A 16,428-nucleotide genomic window follows, 5' to 3' on the forward strand; every position below is an offset into this window, starting at 1 on the left:
AACACGATTTGCCCATTTCATATTGCACTGATAGAAGAAAAGACAGTAGAGTTCGGAACGGTGCTGGCATGAGTCAAGACAATAGCCACAAATGTCCTAGCAGCTACCATGTTGTTTAGTGATAAACAACACATTAACAATAAACAGAAACTGATTTTATTTAATGATACCTTGATGAAGTATAAACATTTTTAATTTTATTAAATCTCAACTCTTTCATACATGTCTTTTAATATTCTATGTGGTGAATAGAAAGATCCCACAAGGTCTTTCTACCGCATAAGGAGATGAGATCGCAGATTCAAAGAAAAAGAAGCAATGTGTGATTGCTTGAGTTTGCAGCTCTCTACCTAGCTATTGTTTTTATTTTTCTTATTCTTATAAAACATGGCATTTAAAATCTGACAAGCTTTACTTATTCAGATTTGAGTATTTGTCAGATTATTTTTCTCAATTAAGCCTGTTGCTTCAAGGAAAACAACTGGCTGTATTTGTTGCAAAGGAAAAATTTGAACTTTCATGTGAAAATTGGAATTTTGGAAAACTTTTTCCCTGCTACAGAGAATTGATCAATTTTTGCTAGTTACTTTTCTGCTTTTATGTTGGTGGTGATATTAATGCATGTGGTTTTAAAAAAATACTGTATAATAAAATGTGTAAATATTTGAAAGGTATTCATATCCCAGTGAAGAAATATTTTACAAATGAATAATGTATATGCTGCAAATTCATACATGAGTAAAAGATCCATTCAGATGCAACATGCAGCAATAGATTTTAATGTAACAGAATATGAAGTTTCCACATTGCAGATTCCACATTGAAAGTAATTTTAAAATGTTACCGCTTGTTAACTTTTGGTATCATATCAAAAATAACATCCACAACTACCAGTGAGGGCTATTAAAGTGCCTCTCTTTTCTATCTTAAATTTTTGAAGCAGACTTTCTTAATATACTCAAACAGCAACAAATGCAGAGTGAATGAAGAAACAGATATTATAATCTAGCTTTTTCCTATTAACTCAGAATTTAAAGATGTTTGCAAAGCTTTAACACAGTGTCCTTGTTGCCATTTTCTTTGGAAAATGTATTTATTTTTGATAATAATATGTAAATTTTAATTAGTAATGAGTTTATTATTATCTTTAATATTATTATTATTAAATATCTTTAAATATTATACTTATCTTTAAATATTTTAGCTAAAATTACAAATTTAATAAAATAGTTGTTAGTATAATGTACATTTACAAAAGCTCCTTTGGGTGAGCTACTTAAAAATTTGCAGAATGTTAAAGGCTCTTGAAACAACAAAATTTTTGAAGATTTATTAATTTATTTCAAAGGCAGAGTTACAGAGAGAGAGAAAGAGAAAGGGAGAGAGAAAGACAGGGGAGAGATCTTCCATCTCCTTAGGCCAAAGCCAGGAGCCTGGAATTCCATCCAGGCCTCACATGTGGGTAGCAGGAGCCCAAGCATTTAGACCATGTTTCTCTGCATTCCCAGGAGTGTTAGCAGGAAGCTGGATCAAAAGTGGAGCATCTGGGACATGCTCAGGCTGACTTGCCCCAAGTGGTGGAGTTGTAAGCATACCAGGGGATTCCAATTCAATCCCATCGAGGTGGCATGTACCAATGCCATCTCACTGTTCCAGGTGATCAATTTCAGTTCACAGTTGGTCATGGTGGAGGGACTGGGAGTCAAAGGGAGCACATGGACAAGTCTAGTACCTGCTAATGCTAACCGATGGAGTAAATAAAGGGGAGAGTGATCCAACATGGGAAGTGAGATACCCAGCAGACTCATAGATGTCCTAAATAGCACTCTGGCCTCAGAATCAGCCCTAAAGGCATTCAGATCTGGCTGAAAAGCCCATGAGAGTATTTCAGGCATGGAAAGCCAAGACACTCTGGCAAAAGATCTCTGCGAGTGAGATCTCAGTGGAAAGAACAGGTCATCAAAGAAGGAGGTACCTTTCTCTGAAGGGAGGAGAGAACCTCCACTTTGACTATGACCTTGTCTAAACAAGATAAGAGTCGGAGAACTCAGAGGGCTTCCATAGCCTTGGAAACTCATGACTGGAGCATAGGGAGATTACTGATGCCATAAACAGAAGTGTCAATTGGTAAAGTCAACAACAGGAGTCACTGTGCACTTACTCCTCATGTAGGATCTCTGTCCTTAATGTGCTGTGCATTGAGATTTAATGCTATAACGAGTACTCAAACAGTATAAAATTTCACTTTGTGTTTCTATGGGGGTGCAAACTGTTGAAATCCTTACTTAATGCATACTAAACTGATCTTCTGTAAAAAAAAAAAAAGAAATTATCAATTCCCAACTTGACTCTCACTGGGATGAAACATGACAATAGGTCTGCTCTGATTTCATCATCATTTAAAAAAAATCATCTATTATTTTTCACTTTATGTTTCTGTGTGGGAACAAACTGTTGAAATCCATACTTACTGTATACTAAGCTGATCTTCTGTATATTAAGATAATGGAAAATGAATCTTGATGTGAATGGAAGGGGAGAGGGAGTGGGAAAGGGGAGGGTTGTGGGTGGGAAGGACGGTATGGGGGGGAAGCCATTATAATCCATAAGTCGTACTTTGGAAATTTATATTCATTAAATAAAAGTTTAAAAAAAAAAGTGGAGCAGCCCAGGCTACAACCAGCACCCCAATGTCATCTCAGGCAGTGGCTTAACCTGCTGTGCCACAATGCTATCCTGACTGTAAAATTTTTAGAACCTTGGGAACAACTGTACTCTGTTTCCCTCTTTCTCTTTCTCTGCATACACACACACACACACACACACACACTTGAACTTCAGTGACTTAATGACTTACTTGGATGAGATTCAGGTCATTAGTGTAGGTATGCTTTCCTCTTCCTTTCTTCCTAAACTGAAATTGGAAGTGAATTCTGAAGAAAGATAGCAATCAGTTTCCATAGCAAGTGTCTGAAGCAGCCATCTCAAAGTCCATCTGAGGTTTGTCTTCTAATCACAGACCCTTCTTTTGTTGATCTGTTTGGTGCTTCTCCATTCCTTAGATGTCACTTGAGAACAGAGTTCATATAGTATGCCTACTCCTTGAATAAAAACACATAACTGTAAACCAGAAGGAGATTTTAGGGCACATAAATGACACTGAACTTATTGCCTACTTTATAAAATCTTTGATTAGATATGATAAAATTTCAAGATCCACAAAAATTTTGTTGAATACCATATATAATTCAAAATGTTGTCGAATATGTTGAATACCATATATAATACAAAAGTTTACTCTGCTTTCTAAAAGCTTAGCTTTTGGTAAAACAAGTTGTATTAATGTTAATATTTATGCTAAATTTTAAAATATCTACTTTAAGGACCTTTTATAAAGGGACAAATACCTCATAGTATTCATATAAGGTGATAAATGTATTCTTAAATGAGTGAATGAATGGTCATTAAAGTAAGATTTATGTTTTCTAACTGACAATTTCAGGGTTAATTTCAATACATATTTTCCATTACTACTTTTTTGAAAATTACTCATAAAATAATAAATTTTCATCCCTTTCCTTTTGCATTCTCAAGTTATGTGTACTTGACTGACAGATTCCTCTAGAATTCTACCAATAAATAGGAGATTAAGAGGTTGATATCCATGTTCACATTTTTTTCAGTTTAGATGATAGAACTGCCTTATTTGGAATGGACTGATTTAACAAATCTACATTCATATTTCAACCACTCCAACACTCTGGAAAGCTATTTTCATTAGGTCAAGTACTGAATTCATTAACTATTTATCAGAAGCTTGGCATTAAACAGCATTAAGCTCCCAGCAGATGGCTTGGGATTTGAAATTCCCCATAACAACTATATCTTGCATTTTTAATTCAGGTCAAAATTGTATCAGGTCAATTTTTTGTTCTCCAGAAATGCATTCACTGTGAGTTGTATTTAGCTTCCAAGTCTGAAACATTTCCAGAAAAAAAAAAAGCATATTATGTTTCTCTCTCCTTTTGTCTTCATCCATATTTCACCCCCAATTGCCTCCTTTGAGACTTCCAAGCCGGTTTAATTTTATGGTTTTGCTTTGCCCCTCTTTCTAGTAGATCTGTTTCTTCCAAAAGGAGGAAGGAATGATAAGTAATGTTACCAATCCCTTTCTTTATATCGATTTCCATTCATTGCCTTTAATCATCAAAAAATCTCATTCCCATTTTCACTGAGTGTCAGAGGCACACGCTGATTTTCCAGAAACTAAATTTCTAATAAATGGTGATGATGGAATTTATTTCAGGATCTTTCTGATTATAGTAACTATTCTCTATCATTTTATCACTCCTACTTTTTATGGAATGGACCCAAGTTCATTTGGCTTTTGTAATAATCAAGAGATAAGCAACTGTCCCTGAGTCGCATGCCAATGCCTGGTTCATTGTCTATTTTTGTTGTGTCAACACCCATGCATATGATGGGGCACTCCATCTTTGCTTTCTCTTCTTAATTCCAAGTGCCTCTTCTGCTATAATTCTTTCCTCTAACACACCTAATAGTTGTCAGTTTCCAATTTGTTTTGACTTTTTTCAGTTTAAATAATGATAGACTGACAATCAAGATTTCTGTCATTGGGTGTTTGGTTTTGTGCAAGGTACTTTGCTGTGGCATGTCTCATTTAAGCACACAGCCGACTTTGAGGCAGGGATTGCCAATGTGGAGGAAATGCATGTTTACATTGTTTAGGTGATTTCCAAATAGTTGTGTAAATCCAGCACAAAGGGCATAACTTCCTCTTGCTCAGAAGGACAATCCGATGAAATGTAGCCCATTATTTTAAAACTGAATTATGTAATCCAGAGTACAAAATCACCTTCTATAATCCAAGACTACTAAAATCATTGCTAGTTTATGAAGATGACATTTCTTTAAGAAGACATAACCCTACCCTGTGTGTTATCAAGAACCACACACATAAATTTTTAAAAGGGCTTGCAATTTGGGGGTTAAGTTAAAATGTTATTATATGGGGCTGGCACTGTGCCATAGCAGGTAAGGTCACTTCCTGTAGTGCCAGTATCCCATATGGGTACCGATTAGAGTCCTGGCTGCTCCACTTCTGATCTGGCTCTCTGTTATGGTCCTGGAAAGCAATAGAAGATGGCCCAAGTGCTTGGGACCTTGTACCCACGTGGGAGACCTGGAAGAAGCTCCTGGCTTGGGATCAGCTCAGCTTGAATCATTGTAGCATTTAGGGAGTGAACCAGCAGGTGAAAGATTTCTCTCTCTCTCTCTCTCTCTCTGCCTCTGCCTCTCTGTAACTCTGCCTTTCAAATAAATAAATAGATGTTTAAAAAAGCTATTGCAATGTTTTTTAGCTATTTTCAACATGAAACAGAGCAATTCCAAGTAAAACCATAACCTATAAATAACTGTTATTAGCATTTGATCCCTGTCATTATAGCCAAGATTTGATTTTCAAAGAAAAAAAAGAAATGAAAACCTTACTTTGTGGTAAGCTGAGTTTTTTCTTGGTAGAATAGAAAAAAGTTTGCCCTTACATGATTTGTGGGCAGCAAAATTTTAGTGTCTGTGTAATATTCTACCATTTGGCTTTGTCAGACTTCATTTAACCAATCCTACATTGCTATTCATTTAGGCTAATTGTTGTGTTAAGAAAAATTTTTCCATGAACAGCTTAAAATTATTTCATTCAATTATATAATATTTACTATGAATCAGCCCCTGAATTTCATAAAGAAATTGAAAATGTACATAAATGGCAACATTATTCTTTTCACAAAAGTTAAAATTAGAGAAAAAGCCAAAGAAATAGACTGGTAAGACATTTTATCATTAAGTCCATGACAGGAAATAGAGTGTTCAAAGAAGGCACAGCAGCTGCTCTTCTCTCAGTGTGAGATGCATAAGATAAAACTTCCTGGAAGCATTCATTCTAAGACTGTATGGCAAAGATGGTTCTCACAAATCATTTCATATACGCCATCTGCCTTTTCTATTTTGGAGCAGTTTGGTGGAGACGTGACTGGACTGGGCCAAAGGAAAGGAAATGGAAGTGACATGGATCACTCGGATCACATTTGGGCGAAGGTATGATAATCAAGTGTCCCTTTACCCACAATGGTGACACTAAGGGTTATTTGTTCCAGAAGCAACGGTTATTTGTTCCATTGTAATGATGGCTGTCTTTTTAGAACCTTATCTATGAAATACATGAAATCTGCTTCCTTTAAATTAATAAATATTTTTAAAATATAAAAGGAAAACACCAAGAGAAGAAATTCACTATTTTTTTAAAATCTGGAAAAAAAGAAATTATAAGGAATTGGTAAACACATTATTAATATGGATCTCTGAGGGGTTGCCATTTCCATGGGCAATGTGAGAAGAATGAAAATTTTCAGCAAAAATCATTGAGGTTTAAGACTTGTTCCCACCACAGGATAATCCATGGTCAGCCTATGCTGACTAGTACAGATGTGAACATTGAATGGATGTTAATTTGACAAATAAACAGAATCAATGTTCTACATACAGGGAAGAGAAGAATCAATATTTACAGTTGTGTACATTTTTTATAAATATTTGTGACTACTTCTTTAAATGACTTCTGAGAACATGCATTATTGAATCAAAAGTATGTTCAGTTTCAAAATGTTTGATTACAAATTGTCAAATTTCCCTCTGGAAATAGCCCTCCAGTGTATGGGAAAAGTCTTGGTTACTTTACCAATTGTATGCATTGCTCATGGGCTAATACTTTCTACTCATTTCCACATAGTTATTGTTTTATGATGTTGTTAACTAGTTTAGAGAATGATTTTCAGTGAAAAGAAAAAAAATAACATTACCCCAGACACAGAAAGCTGACGCATGTTATTTTCACTGTGAATATTGAATAAAATATTAACTCTGTATTGCTTATTAAGAAAATACACGTCTTCAGTTTATAAAAGCTGAGACATGATTCTTCTGATGTCAGTGGAAATAGAGAAATGATGACAAGCATTAATTCTGTAATGTATTACTTCTCAAAGTTCTTCTAAAAGGATTTATTTGTTCATTTGAAAGGCAGCATATGAAAGAGAGATGGAGAGGAAGAGAAATGAGAGCGAGAGCAAGAGAGATTTTCCATTCGCTGATTCACTCTCCAAATGGTGGCCACAGCAAAGATTGGGCCAGGTCAAACCAAGAGCCAGGAACTCCATCCTGGTCTCCACATGGGTGGTAGGGGCCCAAGTACTTAAGCCATCATCCACTGCTTTTCTAGGCAAATTAGTAGGGAGCTGGATTGGGTGCAGAGTATCCAGGACCCAACCTGGCACTCTGAGATGGGATGCCAGTGTCACAAGCTGCAGTTTAACCTGCAACTTCAAAACCCAGCACCCTCAAAGGTTTTCACTAGGTTTCTCTATTATCATATGGCAATAACATGATGACTAGAGGATTAGGTACATCCACAGTTAGAAAGAACTTACTGCACACTACACATGAAATGAACAACTTACTGTATCAAATTTCTACTTCTGTTTTAAGACAAAGATATATCATTCCCCAAAGATTTAATATTTGATTTGAGAAATGGAAAGTCTTATGTTAGAAAAGGACTTCGAGGATTAGTGTAGGCAACACATAGTCGCTCAGTTTTTGACAGATCCATGACTCTGAAATCCATCTTCTTTTCCTGTCTAATGAAGTAGTTAGATTGCATGGCTCCCAAGATCTACTACTACTTGGATAGTCTAATTATCTCTGACAATGGCATGAATTGTAGTAAAATAGTGAAGAAAATAATTTTTTTTTGACAGGCAGAGTGGACAGTGAGAGAGAGAGACAGGGAGAAAGGTCTTCCTTTGCCATTGGTTCACCCTCCAATGGTTGCTGCAGCCGGCGCGCTGTGCCGGCACACCGCGCTGATCCAATGACAGGAGCCAGGTACTTATCCTGGTCTCCCATGGGGTGCAGAGCCCAAGTACTTGGGCCATCCTCCACTGCACTCCCTGGCCACAGCAGAGAGCTGGCCTGGAAGAGGGGCAACCGGGACAGAATCTGGCGCCCCGACTGGGACTAGAACCCGGTGTGCTGGCGCCACCAGGCGGAGGATTAGCCTAGTGAGCCACGGCGCCGGCCGAAGAACATAAATTTATGAGATCCTCAAGGAGAACTCCTTTCTGAAAGCAGCAATCATTTATCTGATGGTCTAAATAATAGCTTATAGATAATCCTGTGAAAGAATAGGCTCTTGGCAAAAAATTGTTTTTCTCCTGCTTTATTTTTGATGCCTCACTGCTACCAGACATTCGTTCAAAGTACTACTCCCATAGAAATCACCTGCCACCCAAGGTCTCTAATGACAGAAGGGTACTCTTTAGTTTAGAAGTGCTTTGTTTAAAAATTATCAAAAAAATCCATAACACCTGAAAGACTGAAGCAGTAAGTTAGGAATGCAAGTACCAACACTGATAGCATAGCAGATATTTTAGCTGTGAGTTCCTTTCAGTTATCTTTCAAATTAAAAACATTGGCAGCTGCTTAAATGCAATGTTAGATCAATAAAATTAACATTTTTAAAGAGAACATTTATGCATTATTTTGTGTGTTTTCACTTGAAATTTACCATAACTTTGATATTTATTTGAAGAAATCATCTCCAATGAACCTCAGCAAATTGTAGTATTGCTTTGATGGGAGATTTAGCATAGAATTTATACAATTTTTTCACTTTTTATTACATTCCAGCATAATGTTCCTGGCATAAGTTTCATGAACACTGTATGATAGACTAATCCTGCCACATGTGTTATGCTGGGCATCATGGGGTAGGGTTGTCTCTGATACACAGTTTTGCTTTGGGGCTCCCGTGGGGGTTCCGAAGCCAGTCCCACAAAGGTAGAAACTGCACAGTTATTCCTGCTTTTCTTAACATCTAATTAAAAAGATAATACAATTTCTATGGAAATGAAGAGGCTTTACTTTTATTGTAAGTGGTCTATTTAGCACTTCCAATATTCTCCTCCTATATATTTGCTTTAAGGTGTACTTGGCTGGAGATTTTATAGCAGAATGGGAAATAATTAAAATACACAAATTGGCCGGCGCTGCGGCTCACTAGGCTAATCCTCCGCCTTGCGGCACTGGCACACCGGGTTCTAGTCCCAGTCGGGGCGCCAGATTCTGTCCCGGTTGCCCCTCTTCCAGGCCAGCTCTCTGCTGTGGCCAGGGAGTGCAGTGGAGGATGGCCCAAGTACTTGGGCCCTGCACCCCATGGGAGACCAGGATAAGTACCTGGCTCCTGCCATCGGATCAGCGCGGTGCACCGGCCGCGGCGGCCATTGGAGGGTGAACCAACGGCAAAGGAAGACCTTTCTCTCTGTCTCTCTCTCTCTCACTGTCCACTCTGCCTGTCCAAAAAAAAAAAAAAAAATACACAATTAACGTGCTTTACAGAGCACATTATGTGACTTCAGCTTCTGGTAAAGTGGATATTGGATAATTTCACAGAAGAAGCACAAGACCTGAGTGAGGTGTTTTCTTTGGTTTTCTGACTATGGTCACTGTCCTGTATCCCTATCACTCCCACATTCTCTGATGGAAATAGCTACAGAGATTAGTTGTTCTGGAGTCTCCTGTATTTTCTAAAATCATTTAACTTCCTTATTTTATATGTTTGATGGGGAGGAAAAGGGTATGGATGAGGGAGCGAGGGAAAAAGAGAAATACCTTCCATATGCTGGTTCATTTCCCAAATGCCCACAATGGCTGGGTCTCCTACCTTGGTGGCAGGGATCCAGCTACTTGAGCCATCACTTGATGCCTTCCTGGATGAGTAGCAGAAACCTGGAAGCTAAAGTGAAGCCGTGGTTCAAACCCAGGCACTCCAATATGGGCTGCAACGGCCCTAATGGGAGTCTTCTCTGCTAGTACAAATGCGCAAACCATAGAATCTCTTGTATTTTGATGAACTTCAAAAATTTTTAGCTTTAGAGTTTAGTAGGTTTGGAATACTTTGTATCGTTTAAGATGTGTGTTAAACCCAGGCTGGCAAAAGGCAAATACGACTATGGAGTGAGGAAGAACAGTCTATAACATTCCAAGGACCTTCAAGAATTTTGACCTTATGTGGAAATACCTACAGAATTCTGATATTTCAACCAAGAACCAGGTAGAATATTGATCAATGAGCAGATAAATGGTGTTGCTACTCTTGTCAGGAGAGAGCACATTTCCTAATTGCCTGATAGGATTATAATGCCAATTATAGCCAAAGTCATTTTTATCCATCCCCAGAGGAAATCCATTGTCTACTCTTGTTTCTGGAGAATGCACCGAAATTTACTAGGATGAGCTTCCAAATAAATAACATTGGGTCATTGCATTGTTTTAATACACACACACACACACACACATCCCTTGAAGTTCTTGTTGTTGGAAACTTAATCCCCAAGGTCATAGTGTTGAGAGATGAGACTTTTAAGAGCTGATTAGGACATGAGAGCTCTGTCTTAGTGACTGGATTAATGTCACTATTGTGAGAATGTGTCTGTTATAAAAGCATGTTTGTCCCCATCTCCCACAGCAGAGCTCTCCATCCCTTCTGCCTTCTGCCATGGAATGACAAAGCCATAAGTCCTTTGCTAGGTATGGTCACTTCAACCTTGAAATTTGACACCTCCAGGACTGTGAGAAATAAATTTTTATTTTCTTATAAATTATCCAGTCTTTGGTAATATATATTAGCAGCACAAATCAGACTAAGATAGAGAGGTTCATTCATCATGTGGCCTGGTCACAATTTTCCAGTTTAGCAAACATTCTGTCTGACACTCAAGAGGCAAATAACAAGCAAAATCATTTGATCACCTTTCAAGTTCCTATTTTTGTCTAGCAGTTTTCTAGTCCCTATTAGGAGTTTAGTATAAGGAGATCGGGTTTTTAGGCCTAGGCAAATTGACTCATTTTGATAACCCCAAGAGTACCTTCTGTGTTTCCTGTGATAGATAGCATAAAGAATTCATTGAGCTATTTTCACCATTCTTTATTTGTCTACTTGAATTTGCTTTCTCTATTCTTGGTCAATTCAAGAATTGCATTGACAGGTTAGGACAGCTTTTATCTTAAATGCAACAGTCACATTTCATTACTTATTTATCTCATACCACTCTCATCATCAGGACTCTTAATTGGTTCTCAATAGCAGACCCTAAGATAAGGAGTTGAGTGCAAGGAGGTTATTTCGAGGGGTGGAAGAGGAATAATCTTAGAAAATCATGGAGCTGGGAAGGCAAGCAAGAAAGTAGATGGAATGGTACTATGTAGGACAATACAGGTTCAGTCTCTGCCATGTAGTTTTTGAAAGAATAGAACAGTCTACCAAACCTCCCAATGCAAGGCAAAAAACTGGGACATTTATTACTAATTCTCTACTCTTATTGGTTGAGTGGTGCTTCTTTTGTATAACTGCCTGGCACTTCTGGTCTCTCCTTTGAGCAGGACAAATACATACCTGCCACCAGAGAAAGAGTTTTTGCAAAGACAAGTGGGTTCTAGAAGTAGGAAGTCATTAATGTGTGCAAAATCTATTGACAAAAGCTTAATCTGACCTCTGACATTTACCAAATTATTATTATTATTATTATTATTTGCATATTTTGCTAAACTTGTATTTCTAAGGACTTTAATTTTTTTGTTTACTATCCATCCTTTCTTTTCACTAAATTCCACATGAGCATTTCATTTTAGCTCTTATAGTCTTAACACAATGGGAGAGTTACTAACTGAAGTCAGCTAGGTCTACCCCTAAGTCTTTAGCCCAAAAGAATCTCTTCTCAGGTAGAAAGAATTTCTATTCTAACAATATTAGCAGCTTTGGCATTGTAAGTAACACAATCTAGTTATTCACTTGGCAACTGCAGCAGTTATGTTAATTGCTGCTACCAGGGAGTGAGTTTATTTCTTTTCCTTCTGTTAGTCTTTACTTGTGACAAAAGCCCAATTTCAGCTCTTATTCACCTGATATAGAGACTGGAGAAACATAGATTCAGCAGTGAGTTTGGACATCCCCTAGTTCACTGTGGGTGCAGCCAAAGCTGGAATCAAAAGGCGGTGGGTCCCTGGGACCAGGAGGATGATTTCTTAGGGTACCTCTAGGATATATCTGGAAGGAGTCTTACCTTACCTCACAAGAGCAGGGGAGTAAAACACATCAGGACGCCATCCCCATAGAGGCCGCCAATGTGTTAGGTTCAAATAACTCAGGATGCTGGCCTCTCAGCTCCTCCAGAAAGGAGACAGAGCAGACCTCAACAGAGACAGATTGCTCTATTGAAAAGCAAAGAAGTGGCAACAGTCTGTTTTTGGGCATAGACTGCACGTAGAGTGCACATAGGGCTGGTTTTTATCTGGTTGCCAACTGGACATGGCACCAGTGGCTTTCCAGAAGCCTCATAGGCTTTTCATTTATCTTGTTTTGCAAGTTAGTTTGCAGTGTCCAGAAAGATAGAATGTGAGTGGATCTCCCATGGGGGCAGGGGTCTACGGTGGGAGGGAGAGAGTGGGGAAGGGTGACATTGTCCTTTACTGATACCTCTTCGGCTTTGATGAGAAAGCTGTGTGGATGACTGTCAGCCCAGGGAACACTTTGGGGCACATTTTTATGATTAGTTAGTTTTGTCCTCTAGTTCAGCTTATTAGTGATCGAGACTTTTAACGTGTGTGGTGGGCACATCCAACCTTCATAACTGTTTCAGGATGAAACCATGGCAGGTGTAGGTGCAGTGTTCCATGTGGACTATTTTGCCCTCTATTTACACGCACAGCGAGAGGCAGGCATAACGGAGGAACTTGAATGTATGGTTATCTTCAATTTCTTTGGCCAATTTTAACCAGTTTATTTTCTTTTACTGTGCCAGCACTAGTTATCATTTCTAACTATGCTTGAAACACCATGATTTTCTTTAAAGACTGAGGGAAAACGGTTACAAGGGAGCAGTTTTAGCATCTGTAGAGAATATTTCCAGGGAAAATCATAGTGAGTGTAGATAATGCTCTCAGTTGCAATTAGTAAGAATTGGTTCAGTTTTTTCCTCTGAATCTTATTATCTTATTCTTTTCTTTAATTTCAATTTAAAAAAGCAACTGTTGAAAATCTGTTTTTTTTTTTTTTTCCTAGATGCAGTATGCATTTAAAATGCATTGATATGCTGGGCAGTCAGTGACATTAAGTTTGAAAAATTGAGAAAGAACCTAAGAAGTAAAGCCTGTTTTACTTTCACACAACAGTGACAGTTCTCCTAGTGATCTGGCCTTTCAGTGTCATTTCTCTTATGATCCTGCTCAGCAGCATGAAAATTAAATGACATTCAGGAGCAAATCCTCATGGTTGGGTGGATGCGGTTTGTTAGCTTTCTTAGATTTCACTTTATTTTCTTTCTTCTTCGTTTTTCTCACTTGTTATATACATTTTAATATGGAAACTTATTGGTTTTTGAAAATAGGTCATTGTAAATAGTAAGATAATAAAAATTCCTGATGGAAATGATTGTGCATTCTAAATACAAGAATCTTGCTTTGGTTTTGTTATGCAAATCCTTAAGAAACTCCAGCAAATAATATTGCCTCTGACTATAGTAAAGAGAATTTGTTTGATAGTATCAGTTGAGTGGCTTTATATTGTGAAAATTTCAAATATACCAAAAAGTAGAGAGGACGGCATTGTGAGTACCCATTATTCATGTTCATCTGTTACAGTGTCCAACATCCATTATTTCAGTTATCTATTTCCTTCATCTCTTTTTTCTTGAAATATTTTAAAGCAGATATCAGTACTTACAGTACTTAATTTGTAAATAATGTCAGAATCATGATAGAATTTTTCATCAAATGTTTTATTTTACTCAATATGGCCTGTATAGACAATAAGAAAAGTGCTCATCAGAAAATACATTTTATCAAGTTACTTTCTCTCATTAGGACTCAGTCTTTCTCCTCTGAGTTGGCAAACTCAATGAAGACAACAGACAAACAAAAGCAAAGTATAGTTCCATAATAAGTGAGCAATAAATGTATATTTCTGTAAAGATCAGTAAATTGTTGCTTAATAGAACAAACTGGGTGACATTGATGTTACAGAAGGGGATGATACAGGAAGAGGTACTAGGGTCTAGTGCAAGGGTGTAGTATTCAATACTACTGAAAGCACAAGCTTCAAGCACAGCTCTATTGGTAATAACTGAGTGAATCTCTGTTAGTGGTAATGACTGGATAAGCCTGAAAAGAGCCGGAACCACAGTTTTTAAACTCATTAGCACTGATAAGAATATACTTCTCTACTTCATGAAGTTGTAACATGGAATAAATGAAATAATACAGGTGAAAATATGGGTTTCAGGTATCTCAAGTGGCAGTTAAAACACTGGGCTACAACATCTACCCCTATGGTTCTTATTGAATAAGTACTGTGCTTCATATGGTTTATTGTTTCTTATATTTATGTTTAATACTTAATAAGCAATTTTAATAAATAAGCATGGTAGATGGTAAGTTTACTTGAATAAGCAAATTATCATATTTGTAATAAGAAATAGACTCCCATTTATATCCATCCTACCACAACACTTACCTGTTAATGTTGAATATATTAATTAATTTCACCACTGTAAGTTTCATTATTTATAAAATTATCATGATACTGGCTCTTCTTAAGCAATATTTTGAGGATTAAAAGAGATTATGTGTTGGTTTAGGCAATGAGGGGGTATCATTCGGATATAATGATAATAAGAGCAGATATTTGGGGCCGGCACTGTGGTGCAGTAGTTTAAGGCCCCAGTCTGCTGTGCCGGCATCCCATATGGATGCAGATTCAAGTCCCGGCTGTTCCTCTTCCAATCCAGCTCTCTTCTATGGCCTGGGAGCAGTAGAAGATGGCCCAACTGCTTGGGCCCCTGCACCCATGTGGAAGACCTGGAGGAAGCTCTGGGCTCCTGGCTTCAAATCAGCTCAGCTCTGGCTGTTGTGGTCATTTGGGGAGTGAACCAGTGGAATGGAAGATCTCTCTTTCTCTCGCTCTGGCTCTACTTCTCTCTGTAAATCTTTCAAATAAATAAAAATAAATCTTTAAAAAAAGATCAGATATTCAATAAATAATTTCAGTGGGATTGATTTGGGTGAATGAGGCAGATGAAGACTCTCACAATAGAAGTATAAATGTCTCAAAATATATACCAAAACTGAGCATCTACTATTATTTAAACATTTATAATCTATTTTAGATGTCCACATAAATTTATTTTATCATACAAAGTAGAGATTGAAAATAAAATTATATTGGTGAAACCCAAGAAGATGTTTTCAATTGACGTAAGCAACCTCTCTAAAATTTGTTAGATATTATATGAAAAGAAGATTCACCATGTTGATTTCCTAGTTACTATGAATTACATGTGTAGCTGAGATTCTACACGATTGACAAGATAAGCCATCTTCTTATAATATTCTGCCAATGGTCTAGAAAGAGATCAATCAGATGGCTGCTGTGGGTTCCCAGATATAAATAGTACTATCAGAATCCATGTCCTTTATCTACTCTGAAGAAACTTTTACCTATAATATCTTCTTTTTCTTTTCATTAAAGAAAAAGTTTAAAAAATGTCATTGATGAACCTGTGACTGGATATTTTAGAATGCTATTGGTGGCATTTTTAAATTCCTGAGGTATTAGATGCAGACACTGAAGTAATTTTAGGTAAAACCTATATTTTTAATAGATAGGTTCTATGATTTTGTTTTCTTGTGTCATTTGTGAATACATAAAATGAACAAGAGGATGCCATTATCTCATAAAGATAACTAATGTAATCAAACATGTCTTTTTACAATTGTCTTCATGCACGTATCAAAAGAAAAAATATTTAGAAAAGTAATGATCAATTTCAAGTGCATATTAGGGACTATTTGCTAATTGCATACATATGTAACATATGTCCTACTAAGTACTTTCATGTATTGATATTCATAAATTCTCTATAAAATATAGGGAATTATTGTTTTAATTAAATTATCCAAGACATTCAATTAATAAGTGGTTTTGTAGAGACTCTAAATCATATGTTCTCTTTCCAAGTGCATTTACGGTTTAGAAATGCAGGGCACACAGGAGTACCTTTCTCATACAGACAATGACACACAACAATTGATCAGTGCTGCTGTGCTGAATTTCACTTTGAAACCAAATCATTATGTTAAAACAGTAAGTTGAAAATAAGGGGTGAATTTCATCATCTTCCTAGTGATTGCTTTCACAGTTGAGGTTTCATAAGGTTTTATGTCACTAGTCAAGAAGCATTTTATTGAGTATTTTTTCTTGCCTTGCCCCTAAGATCCTAAAACATTATTATTACATTCTGT

Source organism: Oryctolagus cuniculus, chromosome 4, assembly GCF_964237555.1.
Source record: "Oryctolagus cuniculus chromosome 4, mOryCun1.1, whole genome shotgun sequence".
In the NCBI taxonomy this organism is placed as follows: domain Eukaryota; kingdom Metazoa; phylum Chordata; class Mammalia; order Lagomorpha; family Leporidae; genus Oryctolagus; species Oryctolagus cuniculus.